The sequence below is a fragment of the Ambystoma mexicanum genome, chromosome 3q (assembly GCF_040938575.1).
Source record: "Ambystoma mexicanum isolate Mex_15411 chromosome 3q, UKY_AmexF1_1, whole genome shotgun sequence".
In the NCBI taxonomy this organism is placed as follows: domain Eukaryota; kingdom Metazoa; phylum Chordata; class Amphibia; order Caudata; family Ambystomatidae; genus Ambystoma; species Ambystoma mexicanum.
Genome location: NC_090926.1, coordinates 126,624,433 through 126,642,447, shown reverse-complemented (window position 1 = coordinate 126,642,447; position 18,015 = coordinate 126,624,433). Strand labels below are relative to the sequence as shown.

The 18,015-nt window shown below is 39.7% G+C and overlaps 1 protein-coding gene across 2 annotated transcripts in view; it reads left to right on the top strand.

The window, feature by feature from the left end:
- Positions 1 to 18,015, top strand: part of TARBP2 (TARBP2 subunit of RISC loading complex) — a 178,749-nt gene that overhangs the window by 68,361 nt on the left and 92,373 nt on the right. The gene's annotated exons all lie outside the window — the stretch shown is intronic.

Genomic DNA, 18,015 nt, shown 5'->3' with positions numbered 1-18,015 from the left:
TCACCTGGTTAGTACCTATTTCTATACTGAATTTGGAACAGAACCCAGATGGCAATTCCCGAGCGGGTTGTGGCAGCTGATCTGGTCATGGTGGTGATTGGCTAAATGTGAGACTAGTAATTTGCCAGGTCCTCTGCCTGGTGTTTTTTTTAAAGAAGTGGGCGATCAGTCCTCATTTTAGGCAGCTTGGGAAGATGCCCTGACTGAGCGAGGCATTCACTATTTGGAGGATATCGGTGAGGGTGGGGTCCTGTGATCTTTTTTTCAATATTGTGGATTAGTAGGACGTTGCCTGTGGAAGAAGTTGGCTTTTGTGAGATTAGAGCTTGGACAACAACTTTTAGAGTGGTGGAGAGGTGAAAGCAGTGCAGGGTTGAGTTGACCTGTGATACATCATGTGGGATTGGTTTTTAAATTTTCTTTTTCTTTAACATAAAACACCTGCAACTGATGTCATGACGTTCTTCGTCCATTCTCAATGACGATCTCAGCTACTCCAACCACAGATATTTTAAACAACGAACTGTAGACATCTAAAGTAAACCAAACCATAACCCCTGCTTGAGCCAAGACGTTCTTACACCTCCCTTATCCATGTATAATGGCATGACCCTGCCCTTCGGACAAACATGTGGGTGCTGCACCAAGTCCAACTTTACACATCATGCATTATGACTTGCCTACGAGAGCATATCATCTGAAGGAGTAAACCGTGTCTGCATCAAGGCTTTCCATGCAGTCATGTCGTCCCTCACCTCTCTCACACCAATATACACCGCCCTATGCCAGACAGCGATTAACCACAATCGCCCATCTGTACAAATCTCTCCAGAAAACGTTAAAGCTGTGACCTTCCCTTGACTTCCATGCCATTGCTATCCTACGTTATCAGGTGGGATTGTTATTGATGCTGCAACTGATTACATCCATTGATTTATTGTCAAATTGTGTTTATATTTAAGTTATACATTATTGATGGTTTTGGATTTATTTAGGGACTCAGGTATTTCTGCACCTGTGGGACGTTGGAGCAGTGTTTTGGCTGCAGCAGGGAGGGTTGTCTACTGTTAGAGGCAGCCACAATTGTCGTGGATTCGTACATTGCTTTGGCTTCTGTGGCAAGTGCCCGACACCCAGTATGTAGTGAGTTGGGGGTGAGGAGCTCCTTGGGTTGCTGAGACTGGCTCCAACATTTCTCATGCGCTCGATAATGGGGCGCTTGTAAGCGGGATTCTCCTTGTTGTATCACAGGGGGCAGGATTGGCTCGGTGTTGAGGGCTTACCCTGCATCTTGTGCATAGGGCAGGGTTATGTTTTATAGGGATGGACCGTGATCTCGTCCATGAATGAACCATACCTGTGAGATGATCGGTAGATGGTACGGCAAGTGGCAGACTCCTTGTGCGGCGGCATGCATGGCGTGTAATTAGCTCCATGGATTGTAGATGTCTGGGTAGGCGCCATGCAGGGCAAGTCGGTTTTATGTATCACTGCTGTGCCTACCACCAGCCTTCCCTGACCGGTCGGCATCCTGGATGCTACATCTAGGCGGCATGTGGATGTCGAAAACGTTGGCTGTGGCGAGGAAGAGTAATGCTTTTGTTATTAAGATAGTGTCGAACTTGTGTGTCGTGATAAGATCAGCAAAGTTAGGGGCATGATATTTCTTCAGTTGTCTCTCGTTGCTTTTTCCATTTTCTTCTTTCGCACCTGCTGTTGATCTCTTGACTTGTTTTCCCATCTCTCAATTTCTGTAGGTTGTTGGTTTCTTCCTGCTATACCTGTTCTTTTGGCACATCTGTTACGTTCTTTGTTGCCCTTCTCTCCCTGCTCCCCTTTGTTGACGTGGGCATCTTCTGGGTTCGGGAGTTTCTCTTTCTCCTGTTTTTCTGTATGGCCTTTGCCATTGCCATAATGAATAGTCAAAAAGCTGAACATGCTTTATCCACTTTCAAATCCAGTTTGGCTTTAAAAAATGAGAGGTCCTTTTTAAACGTGTGCAAACCTGATTTTGGGGATTAGGCTTTAAAGTACAACATTGGAGATTTGTCACTGCAGGTGCTGCACTTGCTTTATTTAATGCAGATGCTTTGCCTGCTTTGTATACCATTACACGTGTAGCAGCACTGATTAGGCGTTTCTGACCCATTGAACATTAAGCAGGCATGTGAATAGTTAAGCCAGCTCTGCTACAATTCAAACTTGCCTGCACCTTAAACATCTCTGTGCTGTAGATGCATTGATTCACTGAGCTTTCGACCGGATTGGAGCTAGCATGTTTAACATTGCCGTATGCTGCTGGATTATTAGCCCACTGAGCTACATTTCAGTCTGGCTGTTGACTCTGAAAGTCCAGTAGGGTTGCGCAGCAGGCAGTAGTCCCAGGAAAGGCTGTCTTGTCTCAAGCTCTACGCCTGTTTGACTGTACTCTCCTACACGTGAATCGGGAGATTTGAGGCCAGTGCCTTTGAAAGATGGTAGGCTTTGCGCAGTGGCACACACTATTTGGACAAGGAAGAGAGACTATTCCTAAAAAGCAAAAGATTGAGAGAAGGGTGGCTTGAAGTATACCACAACAATCCTGGCCACCAGCAGGCATCACACCAGCTCAGGAAAATGGAGAGAAGAGTTCACACTGTTCTTGTTCAGTACTCAAGCGCTGAAACTGTAGCTCCATTTTAAAAAAGCTGCCACTATCGTAAAACATAGCGGTCCTAATATGAACTGTGAGTATGAATCCACTAAATGTAGATCGGCTCTGCTGTGACTCGTTGACCTTTTTTCTCCTATGAAAGGTAGGGCAGCGCTGGCGAGAAATCGGGGATGACGTGCCTACATCTATTTCAGAATACTGGTTGAGAACTGGTTGGTAATGTTGACAGTTACTGGTACCGTTAGTCCAAGTATTTGCGCAATCTCATTTTAAGAATACCGACTAGCCCTGCAGGAAATGTCTGGCACAGTTGTTTAAAAGCCTATTAAATAAGCGCTGGTGGTAGATTTTCACCCTGACTACTTGTGTACATTATAACTACTGTGGGGCAGGGAGGCTTAAAGTAAACCTGTATGCCAGCCATTCCCTGCTCATTCTGCTGAGACTGTTTGACCTTTCACGCAAACACTCCATCTTTCAAAACTCTACAAACGTATTTAACACCATAACATGTTTCTAATAAAAACATGCCAAACACAACTACTTGCTACGAGGCTCTCATAAAACGTCAACACTTGGAGAAACCGCAAGCCGCTGAAAATTCAGCATGCAATGCCCATGCAAGTTCAATGCTAAACCCCGAGCGTGCATCAATTTCATACCATTGCAAAACTTGGGACACATGATGCTGCGCAGTCATCCTGCCTCTGTGAAAGCCAAGGAAAACGACAAAGCAAACCAAAACTCAAATACAGCCTTTGTGCGCCATTTACACTACTCATCCAAATCTGGCTCAATAGAAAGACCAATTCTAAAAATATTCCCCCCAAGTCATGCAACACAAACCAAAAAAATTAAAGCAGTTGAACAAAGCGAAACATGCGCAGATTCACTTCCAAGTGCAGCACAGAATCTCCCGTCCTCTAAATGACTGCGCACTAGACCACTTTACCAACGCAAAGTATTCTTTCGTCCTGGGAGGATAGCTCAGCAGCAACGTGTTCGCCTTGGAAGCAAAGCAAAACGATCCCCGGGTCCGTGCTTAGAAGTCTCTGGGTATTTAAGCACGTTATAAATACGCAACTAAAACTATTCCTGTAACAGCGCCTCGATGCCCGTGGGCTGTGTGAGCGCTTTAAAAATGCAAAAATAAATACATTCTCTAGATCAAATTATTAACAGAGATGTTAATTAAAAAAAAAATGGCCTCCGGCTCATCCCAGTTGCTCCCATTAAGACACCAAGTCCTCAGCATTGTCTAAAGGAAAGAGTGAGCCAAGAAAAAGCCAGGCCGTAAACGGTGGACTTATTTATGGGGAGTAAGTAAGTATTGTTATTCCAAGATGTAACTGCATAAAAAGGCTTGATGCTCGCCTCTCTTCTCGGCTCCCTCCGCCAATCGTATTCACTACATCATTTGGCACAAGAGTGTGGATCAGAACAAAAGGCTAAACCGTTTTGCTGTTGGCGTCTAACGACTGGACCAAACCTGTTATGGCAAGTGTTTACTGCTGACGTGCAAAGTAACTTCAGATTCCACACTTCAACAAATTAAGCGATGCTAGGCAAATCCGTATCTCTCTGTCATACTTTAACGAAAATTGTCACCACTCCCTACAGGTTTGCAGTGTTGGCTATATTTAAGGCCTCACCTTAGCTTGCTCCCCTTTTTCTTTTTTCATCCTAATTGAAGCACTTTTCCAACACTTAACAGAATTAGTAATGTTAATAGCCGACTTGCACACTGATGAATTATATGATCTCTGACGAAATCCCTGGTTCCACATTTGAAAGGCTGACCAAAGGACCATGCTGGTCATCCCTCTTATGCTACCCTACTTAACCTGACTTCACTCCCCCATACTGACCCCAAATCCCACAGTATCTGCTTATAAATGGTGCTGTTCTGACTGTTGGTATCAGCACGTGAATAAAGGCGCTGTTGATCTTTTTGGCATTACATGCCTTGCTGTTTACTGGTTTCTCCGCTAGTCTCTGTGGTCTAAGCAATTAATGCATATGGTTGGTACCTGGAAGGTTGGGGAGTTGAAACCAGCATCAGAGGGCAACAGTCTGAAAATATGATGTTTATTTAGTTGACAACTAGCTGTGGTACCCAGCATTGCCCGTGTCCTAATCGAGTGGTGCCTCATGTGCCCTGGAGGATGGTGCTCTTGTCAGCAAGTCTTGCTTCTGTTTGCTTTGGCATTTCATTTGCCCTGGCGACAGTTGCTCTTATCCTCTGGTCGGCAAGTCGTGCTGCTATTTGTTGTGTTTCAGAAGCTCTTGATATTGATTTTTGCTTTGCATCAGATGGAGCTTTTCCAAGTGATGTTCGTTTTTTGTGCGGCATGTTTCAGTCACTTAATGGCTTCAGCACATTTGAGAAAATATCCAAGAAAGATTGATTGTGCTCTTTTCTCGTGAATGAACTTAAGTAAACTTTAATCTTGCATTTCCCATATTTGCAGTGGCATGATCAAACATTTTTTTATTCCCTTTTAAATATGCTTTAATAACCACTTTCGAACTATATACAATAGTAATACTTGTCAAAGGAATATCCAACACATCAAAAATTTAGCTTCAGACACTTTTCCAAATGTTGCCTCGTTCTAGTGCCTACTGTAGTGAATCGGGGTGAGCATCAGTAAATTAAGGTGTCTACGGAGGGATTATTTGCATCCAAACATAGACTACAATCTTGCCTCAGACAAATGAGGAATCCTTGCAAAATTTGGTGCTAGTAGTGGGTTCAGCGGTGTGGATTTGTGTGTGTGTGACTTATAACTTCGCTCTCCCTGGACGCATCCTCAGCAAACTCTGCAAAAAAAGTATATGGCCCACTCTGAATTATTTTGTAAAGTTTGGTTAGATTTGGTCCCGGGGGGCAAAGTTATAGGGGGGGGTCCCAAACTGAATGGGGGAAAAAAACTTTGCTCACGCCTACAGCCCAAACCACTGGACGGATTTTCACCAGATTCGCGGCAGGAGCAGCGGCTTGGTCCCGAAAGCAGGACCAAGTTTGTGTACTGTTTGATTTGTATAGTTTGTATGTGAAGTTTTGGCTACGTCATGTAATTAAGATTTTAGAGTTTGGTGACAAGCACTGCAGCATAACATATCCATGGAAGTAAACATTTTGTATTGTGGTGTATGGTTAGATGTTTGCTTCAATGGTTGTGTTATGGAGCAGTATTTGTGAGTTGTATTATAATATACTTACTGTTTGATTTTTTGATTGGATATATTTTTTTCATGACTTGGGTAATTGGAGCAGATATTCTTTTTCAATTTCTGTGATAAAAGAAAAGATCATGTTAGTGTAGGTAGTTTATAAAGACTTATTGCATTGCATAATAGACATGTCTGCATTATATTTAGTAGTTTACAAACCAGTGTACTGTGCAATTTGCTCAGTTCTGTGTTTGTTTCTTAAATCATTGGGTCTTTGGGGAAAAAATCCATGTTGGATTTAAAAAAATCCTTTTTATGTTATGGTACAGTACATTTCTTTCTTTATTTTCAGTGTTTACTTGTTTCTGGATAATGTTCTATCTGTTGGCTTGTTGCAGATTGTTAGATAAGTGTTGGCGAATTCTAACTGGTTATAGTTTGTTTATATTCTCAAGTTGCTCATCTATCTGTTGGGTTGTTGCAGATTTTTGGGGCAGTTAGATACCAGTTGGCTTATTCTAACTGTTTATAGTTTTTTAATTGAAGTTTTATTAATGTTTATGCACAGATTAGTTATTAAATTTTGTTTTTAAGAATATTAAATAAGCTTTTATAAGATTTGCTGGTAATCTCTGCTTTAGAGTAATGGTACTATCATTACATTCGAACCATCCACACATTTTTTTTTTTTAGATGTGTAGTGACCTGCATTGGTTGTGGCTCCTGTGTGGTAGATTATACCTATTGTTGTGAAGGTTTTCTTACCAAGTGATACTTGACCATGTGTGAATTCAGTCAGCTTGCAGTTGTTTTTGGTACCATCTGCATTGTAAAGTAGAAGCATTAGTATTGCGTATTTACTATGTGTTTGTATTTGTAAGGTGGAGCGATTTATCTGAATTGCAGGTAGTACATAATCTGCCATGGTTTGCATTTTGTACAAGTTGCTGAAATGGAACGGATTCACAGTTAGGTATGGATACATGCAGGAAGCGTTCATTAGGGATTTGATCATGCGCCACATTGTTGCAGAGAGTGAATGCATGTTTCCACATGAATGAAATCTGGTAGATTTTGTTTATAGCTATGTTTTTGTTTTCCAGTACTTGTAGTAAGTACATTGGAAATTCTTGTGGATCTTCTTGTGAGTTTATAGTGAATTTCACCATTCCAGCACAGTAGTCCAATTCTTGTCTTATTCCATAAACACTGTATGTGTTGTCAGGATTGTTGCTTGCATTTCTATGAAGGACTAACATTTGCAAACTCAATTGGTCTGTATTGTGTAGGTAAATGTTGCCAACATTGGTGGCAATCAGAATAGAATATTTATTGCTACATTTGCGTAGCAATTTACACCAGTTATATTTGAAAATTTGAATGGACCAGATGGTTCTGTGTCCAAGTCATTTCTTCGGAGTGTGTGTTGCTTCTTTGAAGAAGTACCTCAATTACTTTGAGTAGTAGATTCTTCTTTGGTTGTAGTAATTGATGAAGTATTAGCTTCTTTTACTCTCTTTGGAGGATTTGCAGTGAGATCCTGTTGCATTACTGTTTGAAGTAGTTTTCTTTTTCAACGTTTTTGGTTTTTTGTGGAACAGGATAGGTTTTTAGATGGGGCTGTACAGTGAACGTAGTCCATTGTATTCTAAAATGCAAGGAATATCAGTGTTTACTTTACTTGCATCAAAGTTGATTAGAAATAGACTGTCAAGTGTACGTAAGCGTGATAGTGCTACGTAGGTCTTGCCTTCTTTAAAGACTGTGTTCCCAATATCTATCAATGCTTTATCTAGGGTAAGACCTTGTGTTTTTGTGAATGGTGACTGCATATGCTAGTTAGAGAAAATTGCTCTCTGCGTACATACATGTCTTTGAAAAGAAGTAATCGAGCTGTTGAGCATCCTATCTTTCTGATAGTTTGTCAAAGAGAATATTGACAAACTAAATTCTGTTGTCACGTGGGTATGTTTGAAAGCCAACAACTGTACCAAGTGCTCCATTAACTAGTCCTTGCTCCACGGCAAGGTTACGTTTAAGCATTACTCTACAGTTTAAAGATAATTTTAATATTTTCTCCAAACCAGCTGTGTTGGAGATAGTTTTCTAAGGTATTTAGTCTTTTTGTGGCTTGTTGACACATGGGTAGTTTCATACCATGTACTTCCAGTTTGTCTGTGGAGCAAATTTCAATTATTGGTTGCATTTCTTTTTTCAACATTGTTTCATTGAATTTAGAACAGCTTGCAAGAGTTGGCATCAAGGACATAAAAGTGACATTTTTGTGTGCTAATTTTCCATGACATCAGTAGCACATGAATTATAGCCATACAGTGCATGGATGTGCCGGGTTTTTAATATTGATTGTGCTTCTTGAGGTAGTACACCAACTCTAATACTTTTTAAAATGTTGGCGTATGTGAGGTCTGCAGACTGCGCATGTTTTCTGCTAATTCTCTGTATTGGAAATGTTGCCAAAGGTTGACATTACCTATGCTGCCAACAGTTTTACGGCAGAGTTTGGGTCCTAAGGTTTTAAAAATAGGTTCACCTTTCACTGGTGTCAATTGAAGAAGATCTCCAAAAACAACAATGTGTTTTCCTCCAAAGACCTCTTCGTAGTTTTGTTTTGAGTACTTCTTGTAATCTGAGGTGAATCAAAGCCAGCATTAGGTTTGAGACCATGCTCACTTCATCTATTAGTAGCATTTTCATTTGTTTTAATACTCTGCGTAGTTCCATTGGAGCTTCTGCATAAAGTTTGTAATATTCTAATTTGTTTTGGTGTTCTACTGGAAGGAGTAGTAATCTGTGTAAAGTGACACTGCCTATGTTGTTGGCAGTTAAACCTATGGGGGCAGTTACAGCAGCTGACAATATGTTGTTTGTCAATTGTTGAAGGAACTTGCTGATTTTGATTAAGAATGTTTTGCCTGAACCAGCTTGACCACTGACGTAGTAGCATAGGTTTGTAATTTTGGCAGGTACATTCTTTATTTTCATTTTGTACACCATGTGCAATTTCTTTTGTTACTCTACTTCTACGCTGCTCATATTTCAGTTTTCATTGCAGTACAGTTAAGTCTTCTGTATCTTCTTCATAGTGACACATGATGTTTTCTACTTCTGTCATAGCTAATTCTGCCTCATTTGCTATTAGTGTCTGTCCCAGTGGTTCTTGGCTTCCTGTTATAGAAGTTTGACTATTGTCGGGAGTGTCTTTATCTAGTTGGATCTGGAGTTCTTCTTCGTGTTGCGGTTCATTGTGCAACATTGTTTTGTACGGTGTAAAGTTTACATCGGTTATATAAGTTTCAGTAAGCTGCCTTCACAATTTGTCACTCTGTATCTACCTTTTTATTTTCATCTGGTTTTATATTTTTGTATGTGAAGTTTTGGGCAATGTGGTATAGACACATGGTTTCCAAAGTGGTACTCCTTTTCGGGTAGTATGTGTCTATTAAATTGTTTTTTCAAAATATCTTGACTGTGGGGATCATTTTTGGCTATTGTTTCTATGTCATCGTATGATTTAAGAACTCTTTTTCTAGATTTAGTAGGACCAAGACTTAGCCATGCTATATTTTCAGACTTTCCACACAAAGCAGTACTGGTTAAACGATCTGCAGCTTCATAGCAGCCACATTCTCTTTGAGAGAGCATTTTTATGCCTAAGCTGTACAATTTCTGAGACAGTTTTGTCCGATGATGGGTCATCCCAGAGGTCTTGAAGCTCTGTTTTTTCTGCTTTGGTTAAGTAGGCTGTAACATCGTGCAACTGCAGTGGAATTATCTGCAATGTACTGCACATCTATGTTTGCATTCCATAAGAGGGCAATGATTGCATTGTAATCATTGATATATTTTGCTTCTTCTGTTCTTTTTATGTAATTTGTGTTCTTAGGTGATTTACCTTTAACACTATATCTAACTGAAGACATGAAGTTGTTTACTTGACATGTTGCTGTAACTGGTCTAGGGAAACCAAAGCGGCATTTGGTGTAGTATTTCCCTTTGTATTTGCGACAACAATATTTCCCACATTTGTGTCTTTGAAATTGTACAATTTGTGCATGAAGATCACGATTTGTTGCTTCTGATGGAATTTCACAAGTGACATTTTTCGATAAATTGTAAAACGGTAGCATCACTGTCTTGACCAAATTTAGGAGCATCTTTAATCCATAAAAGCATGTGGATATGTGCTGCTCCTCTGGCTTGGTATTCTTTTCTCTAAAAGAAGTATTGCAGTTCTCCGAGGGGAGGAATAGTTTTATTACAAATAAAGTGTAGCATAGCAATGAAGCGATGATGGAAATATCTTGAAACATTAACGGAATCTATAGAGCAAAACTCTCCAGGTGTTAGTAAATCTATGTTTGTTTTGTTTGATATGCGTAGGAAATCATGTAAATCTTCCCATGCATATTCTGCACAACCTAATGTAACAAACCATAGCAAACCAAAGCATAGTACAGTTTATGGACTAGATTTCTTATAGTTGAACGATGTGTTGATATCATTTTGATATGATGGAAGGTGCTTTTGCAATTAGGTCCTGAAATGCAGGCTAATGAATGTCCTTGTAGTCCTGTGTGTTTGCGCACTGGACAGTTATCCATATTTTGTAGAAGTTTTATTTTGAATGTTTCTTTGCTTTTTACATATTGATTGAGGAACTGGCGCAAAGATTTGAAAGATATTTGTCAATGTTTCACATTGACGTGCCCGGCCATTTGTACACTGGACGTTTTGGTTCAGTCTGATGGAGAGGTGATAGTTTTCTGGGGATATTTTTGTGAGCAGCGTTTCTTGTTCCATAATGGTATTATTACATTTTTTATACCCTCGTCCACTGCTATGTATGGCAATTATGTCTGTTTGCTTTTGTTTGTATGCTTCTTGATTGAAATATGGTTCTGTGTTTGTGGTGTGACTCCATTCACCTCCACAGATATTTAAGAAGTTATATTTGTTGACATTCCGTTTATTGAGAAGTCTTTTTTGTAATTTAATAGTTAGTTTTGTTAGTGGTTTCATTCTGTTCAAAAATAAAATAAAAAATAACTTCCTTTTGAGAAGGATTGCACTCTCTATGAGAGCTTCTAAGATTAATTTTCTACAGCAGGTTTTAAGGATTGTGCATGATTTCTCTCCTGTTTTTATAAGATTCTGAAGGACTCTGTGGCAGAACATTTTTTGTAAAATACTTTTTTTGGTATGGTTACTTGCCACTACATCAAGATTTATAGGAGCAGTGTTAGCCGTAGTGGTAGCTGAATTCTTGTTAATCACTTTGTTTCGTTTTACATTTTGAAAGAGGAGGCAAAGTTTTTTTGTACTGGAAGCTTGTTTCGTTTTGCTTAATGACTATTATAGCTTTTGTTTTAACTTTTTGTACGAATTCTGCTACAGATGGATGCTTATTTTGGACACTTTTTTATTTTCATTTGCTCTACTTCTGCGTTGCTTTGTACGGACTTGCTTTTTGGTAAACATTAAAGAAGATATGGGTTGGACTGTTCTACAATGTATGTGCGCTTTTTGCATGAGTGTCTGAGTATAATCGTAAGGATGTATGTGGAGGTGTGTGATTGTGCAATGGGCAGCTACAACTAGTTGGGAAGGCTATTCTTGTATTTGTGTGTTACAATAGAAAGTAAGCTAGTGGTGAGGAGAAGCACTAATACTAAATCTAATGGTATATAACTAAAACAGTTCTTTCTTCTGCAGTACTAACATGCTAGGGGCTGATTTATGGAATTTGTGTTCTGAAAAACGGGGATTTGTGTGCTATTCTGCCCGCAAATCCCTGTTTATCAAATGGGGATTTGTGGGCAGAATGGCGCACAAATCCCCATTTTTTGGCGCACAAATTTCATGAATCAGCCCCACAGTGTGTTTGAGTAACAGTTAGAACATTATGGTAGTATTGTACTTACTTTTTATTTTTGGAATAAGCAGGTTTCTTCTGAGTTGTTGTTTGTACTTCAGATGATGCTGCTTTTTAGGAGAGTGGTCTTCACTGCAATTGTAAAATAAAGAAGTTAGTAATTTTGTGTGTTTATAGCACTGTTAATTTAGATGTTGATTTTTATGTTTTTTGTAGTAATATTGTTGTTTGATAACTGAACAAAGTGTGTGCATGCAGTTTCCTTTGACCATGTGCAGCCTTTATATTTTACTTGCAATCTGTTAGTATTCTACTCATTTGCAAAGCATGTTGAACTAAGTGTATGAAACTCACTTGGTTTCTTAAGGCTGTGTTATTGGATGTTAGGAGATAGAAGAAATAATCATATACTTATTTTGCTATTTTTATAGGGTAAATGGCAGAAACTGTATAGAAAAGCATGGCATGTATGCATTTGTGAAGGTGTGGGTAATGAAGCAGAAGGATGTGATGTAGAGGCAGTGGTGCCATTTCAGCTGGGAGCTTTTTAATGATGGTGTCTATCTGTATAAGTTTATAAAGATGCATGATCTTATCCTGGCTGTGTGTAATTTTCTAATACACTGTTTTTGTACAATTATACTGTTATTTTTCCCATCTTTTACTATTAAATTAGACGTGTGTGTGTGTGTGTGTGTGTGTGTGTGTGTGTGTGTGTGTGTGTGTGTGTGTGTGTGTGTAAAAGAAAAAGGGGGGAAAAAAAGAAAATTATGAATTTAGATAGCAGACAGGTTTGGAAGTGCTTATAGCAGATAGGAAAAATGACAGTAAGTTAATTTTATAAGTTATACAGGTTAAGTGGCAGTTACTGTTTATATGCATGCAGTACATGTACTGTGCAGAAAATAGGCATACCTGTAGTTTGTATTCATGCATCTGGATATGCATGCAGCTGCAAGTAGAAATCTTGGAGACTTGTACAGTAGTTTTTGTAGTAGGTGCTTTCCAGTGATATGAGACTTGTACTCGGAGTGATCAACAGTACATTTGAACTGCTGAACTCTGATGATGTATATGTCTTCAATGTGATTGGTGGATGGTTGTGTGACTGCTTAGCTGTATCCAATGAGGGAATGGCACAGAGAGTTAAGTGGAAAGGGTAGAAGGGCTGCCCAAGAGTTACATGCTCCGTATTGGGACAATAGTTCTGACAAACGCCACCAAAAGGCTCTTTTGAGAGCCACCACTTCCTCCAAGAGAAAAGTGCAATTGTTATGATAGGGCAGCACCCCAAAATTTGATATGTCCGCGAACTGCCTGCGGACTTCTAAAAATGCACAGGGCCCTGCTCCATTTATTTGCCACTTCTATTTTTAAACTGTGAAAGGCAGCTCTGAAAAGAGCCTTTTTTTATTTTGGGGGGAGGGGGTGTTTGTTTTATATATATTTTTGTTTTTTTACACACAACACACTAGGAAAGTAGGGTAAGGAAGGGACACCAACCACGGGGATAAGAAATGGCAGGTGGAGAGAGGAAGATGTAGGGTGGGCCTTTATTTAGGTAGGTAGCAAACCTTCTCATGCTCCGTGATTGCTGTCTCAAAAGCACTCAGAAGACTCTTTCCCCCCCCTTGCAGAGTACTGTGCCGCAGTACATACACAATATTGTGACCCTCGAAAGGTAAGGGTCAGCAGCATCATGGATTGCCTAGCTGGAGGGATGCGCTGTCCCACAGGAGTCTCTCTTGTGGTGACATGAGCGGAAACGGAGGATGTTGTAGAGGAACTCAACCTGCTACGTTTATCACAAGGTACAACCTTGCAAACGGCCCCACCGAGGAACGCCCTTCGGTGTCGCTTCATGGATGTCGTACCAAAGCTGTACGAACCAGGCCTCCCACGACTCGGCACCATTTTGCACTGGTTGCAGGTGACCTTGTTTGCACGTGCTTTTGGCACTCCACCATGAATGGTAAACAACCGCCACACCAAAGACTCACGGCGAGTGCTGGTAGTAGGGACTTCCACTACCTCATCCTCTTCATCCTCCTCCTCTACTTCCTCACGCCTGGTCCCCATAGATGCCATCAGGTGTGATGATGGGAAGCAGCAAGATCAGCAAAAGCTAAAATAGACAATGCTCTGTCATGTAGCCAGAAGCACAATGAGGATGATCTCTGGGGTATGGCCTTTTATAGGGGTGCTGGTGCGTGCTTTGCGGATAGTCGTGCTGTCCGCAGACAGATCGAACACCCCAAAAAGGCTCAAAGTTCCAAAAAGTATGTAGAAAGACAGGGCCATTGTCTGGGACATGTGCAATGGTGAATTTTGTACTGTAAAATACTTTGGATTGTCCAAAAAAAGTACTTTAAAAATGTTCGGTGACCCGGACAGTGTCCGCAAATCAGGACACACGCTCCACGTGGGCGCGGTCACATGATGAAGTTGCGAACATGTCCGAAAATGGGACTGGTGTCCGCAAGACACCAAATGCGTAGGAATGGTTGTGCGCATGCGCGCGGGTGTTCTACGGGCAGTGTTCGGGTCCTCAAACTAATTCAAGTACGACACACGTGAGACGGACAGTTACGGACAGGCGCGATGTTCGTAGAACTTATGGGTGTGGTGCGTATGTGCGTAGATGTTCTACAGACAGTACGGACAGGTATAGTGTCCTTTTTGTTTAATTGTGAACATTCCAGACGCCAAATGTGTTCTAAGAACAGTTCCTAAGAAAAGTTCCATCTTGCTTGCGGACAGTGGGAACAGTACGGACAGGTATAATGTCAGTAGGACACTCGCATTGTGGTAAATTGCGGACAATACACCTTTAAAAAAAAAAAAAAAAAGACACAAAGGACTGAATTAAACCACACATTTTTTGTTATTATACAATTTATGAAAGAGACTGGGAAGGAGAAACTGACACAAATACAGGGAGTTTGGAGAGGATGGATGGGAGGGGATGAAGGTATGGAAGTCTCATAACGTTTTTCTTGGTGGTGAGGGTTTGGGGATAGTTGACTGGGACATGGAGAGGGGGGGGACAGGTACATGTGGGACAATATTTAATTTTTTCTTTTATGTGGTCCTCCACCAAATGTTTTAAAAGATTATAATTTTCTATAAGCATATTCATTTTTTGTTCTATGCGCTGCAGAGTATTTTGTAATGTCTCTTTTGCTATATTATTTTCAATGTTTGTATGGTCTGTTAAAAAAATAATATATGTTAAGTACACAGTAATTATTATTAATTTGCTTATATAGAGAAATGTCTACGATTAGTATCACTGTCTTTAGTCATTTCCTCACTTGGGAAATCTTCTTCAAGCCATTGCAAAGTACTGGAAATTTCTGTGTAAATTTTTTTACAAAAAATACTACTTTTAGTGTACCTAATACAGAAAGTTTAGAATTATGTAAGAAAAATGAAGTTTACTTACTAGTTTCTGGTAAATTGTGTTCTTGCTGTTGTGTAGGTCTGTTGTTGCTCCTAGCTGTGCAGTTTCTGTGAGGTAATTATGTTGGAGGCATATCTTCTTTTTGTTTTGGTATATTCCATTTTAGTACATATGCTATTTAAATGGATGGTTGATGTGTTACATATATAGGTTCCATTTATTTATTATTACATATAATGTGTTTATGTGCTGCTTTTTGAACTTGTTCAGTGTTTATATGGCATGATGGAACAATTTAAGATACCCCCTGAGTTTTTGGGTAGTGTTGATGTTGTCCGTCCACGGACACGCGCACAGTCTGCGGACATCAAAAGGACTAGCTGGTGGTTCCGTATGTTCTATGTTACATGTATATAAAGTAAGGGAATCCTAGTAACATCTATCAAATTCACACTATGAATATGTATATTCAGTAAAAAAAAGCTTTGTTAAAGGGACGTTCTGGTTCAAAGTAAAACCGAAAAACGCCTGGAATTCGCTAATTATGGCAAGCTAAGCAACCATAACTCGCGCCACCACCATGCATTGCTAAGACTCACCCAGGACATCCAAGATGACAACGCAAATGTCATTGATGACATCACTGATGCATTTACTTTTCATGGAAAGTCTGTACAAGGGATTCTTATTATAATGTTGACAAAGTGTCAAGGATCATTGGAATAAGTATCATGAGCTATGTAGTGCATTAGGCAGTGCATTTATATAAATAGCATTCTATTATGAAGTTCTTTACAGTATAGTAAGCTACTCATGTATAAACATAAGCATTGTGTGCAGCATATATGATGAAGGTGCAATATTCATAATCTTCCCATGTTGAATAGTGAAATGATAAATGCTTTCCTATTAGTTTTCTTTCTGTGCAATATGTAATAAGTAGCTAATAAAACCCACTGACTACATAATTTCATTATTACATACAAAACACAAAGACAGAACAACACATACAAATGTATATAAAGGGAAAGTGAAGTACGCAACAAAGCAGCAGTAGAACCAGCAAGTGTCCATAACATAACTGATTATCTTTATGCACAGAAATGATTGCTCTGCTTCAAGCCTACTATTTCCCTATGTATAACTATCACATGATTTGACTGCACCCTAAAGAAAGTAATGTGAATATAAATATGAGCATATCCGGAGAAAGTACAGTGATAAAAAAAACAGCAGAACAATAAAGTGTTGATAACCTTACTGATTGTCTTCATACACAGAAAGCATTGCTGTCTTTCAAGTGTGTATTTTCCATATGTATATGTTTCATATGCAGTGAGTGGACCCTAAGTGAATTATTGTAAGAACATATTTGAAGTATAAGTCTACAAATATAGTACTTTTAGAATTTTTTTGTTCCGGACTATTACTGGCCAAGATATCACTTAAGGAAAAAAGAGCGAGTCAGACGTGATGACATCAGTGATGTAATCAATGACATTTGTGATGTCATCTGTGATGTCCTGGGTGTTTGTCTTAGCAATGCATGGTGGTGGCGTGAGTTATGGTTGCTTAGTTTACCAAGCTGCCAAAAGAACACCACTCCTCTCACTATCCTACTCCCTCTTCACCTTACTAACCCACCCCCCTCCCCCCCTTATCGTTTACAGATCCGCCAGAGCGCCTGGGGACCAATTCCGTTGGTGATGGTGCGCGGTACAAATACCTTTAACATTTAACATAACTACCGAATTTCAGGGGTTTTTCGGTTTTACTTGAACCATCACGTCCCTTTGACAAAGTATTTTTTTTGTGTTTTTTTTTTTTTTTGCTTCGTTTTTTACTATATATATATATATATATCTCCCATAGAGATCCATCCGCCCACCACCCCCCCGTGTATCCCTCCCAATACCCAAAACCGGGTATTTGGGGAATTTTAAATCTGGGTTTTTAAAATCCAAAAACTAAAAACCCTTGGGACAGAGGACATGATTCCGGGACAGGCCCGGCTAAACCGGGACGTCTGGTTACCCTATCATTTGACCAGTTTTGTGATTCTAAGCCATTCACTTTATCTCATTGTGCCTTGTTCTTTACTAGGTAGTAGAGTTGTATCACCTCCTAGAGGTTTGCTAGGTTAAATTCTCTTTGCTTCTTTAACGACCATGCTTTAGGAAGCCTCTGTACACAAAGCGCTTAAAGGACTACTCTGACACTTTGAAAAAAATAGAGTACAACACAAGAAGTAATTTTGATAAAAAGCCAGGACATACAGATTTAACCCTTTTACTTTTATAGTTTTGTTATACAGGTTGGCTCATTTCTTTGTGCATATGCAATCAAATGTTATGTTCTGCAAATATCCCTGTGTATTTTTTTACACTTTAATGGCGAATGTGAACTAATGTCACTAGACAGCTGTCTTTTGAAAATAAGACCTGAAAAAAGAGTGACGTTTTTTCATTCAAAAATGCCCCTATCCTGTGCATAATTTTAGTTTTATTCATTGCATAATCCGCGCTCCAGAGACGATTTTGAATATGGCGTTTACCTCCCTTTTTAAAATGATTTTTAATGGAATACAAAAGTAAGCCCCGTTTCTAATGGGAGTATTTTATAAGCAAGGAAAAATGTTTTGTGTAAAACCGATTTCGTAATACATGTTTTTCCACCTAGTTATTCATGCACATTTAAAAGATGGATTTTTACCTCTTGCGATCAAGCAATGGTAGAATTTTATTTCCATCGACTGGCGCAAACATATCCATCCATCAAGCTGTGAGGGCGAAAGGAGTTGGGGCAGACAGCGAACCCGTTTCCTATTTGTTGTGAGCATTTTTACTCCCCCGTCCCCCCTCCCATTTTTCTTTTTTTGGGAGTATATGC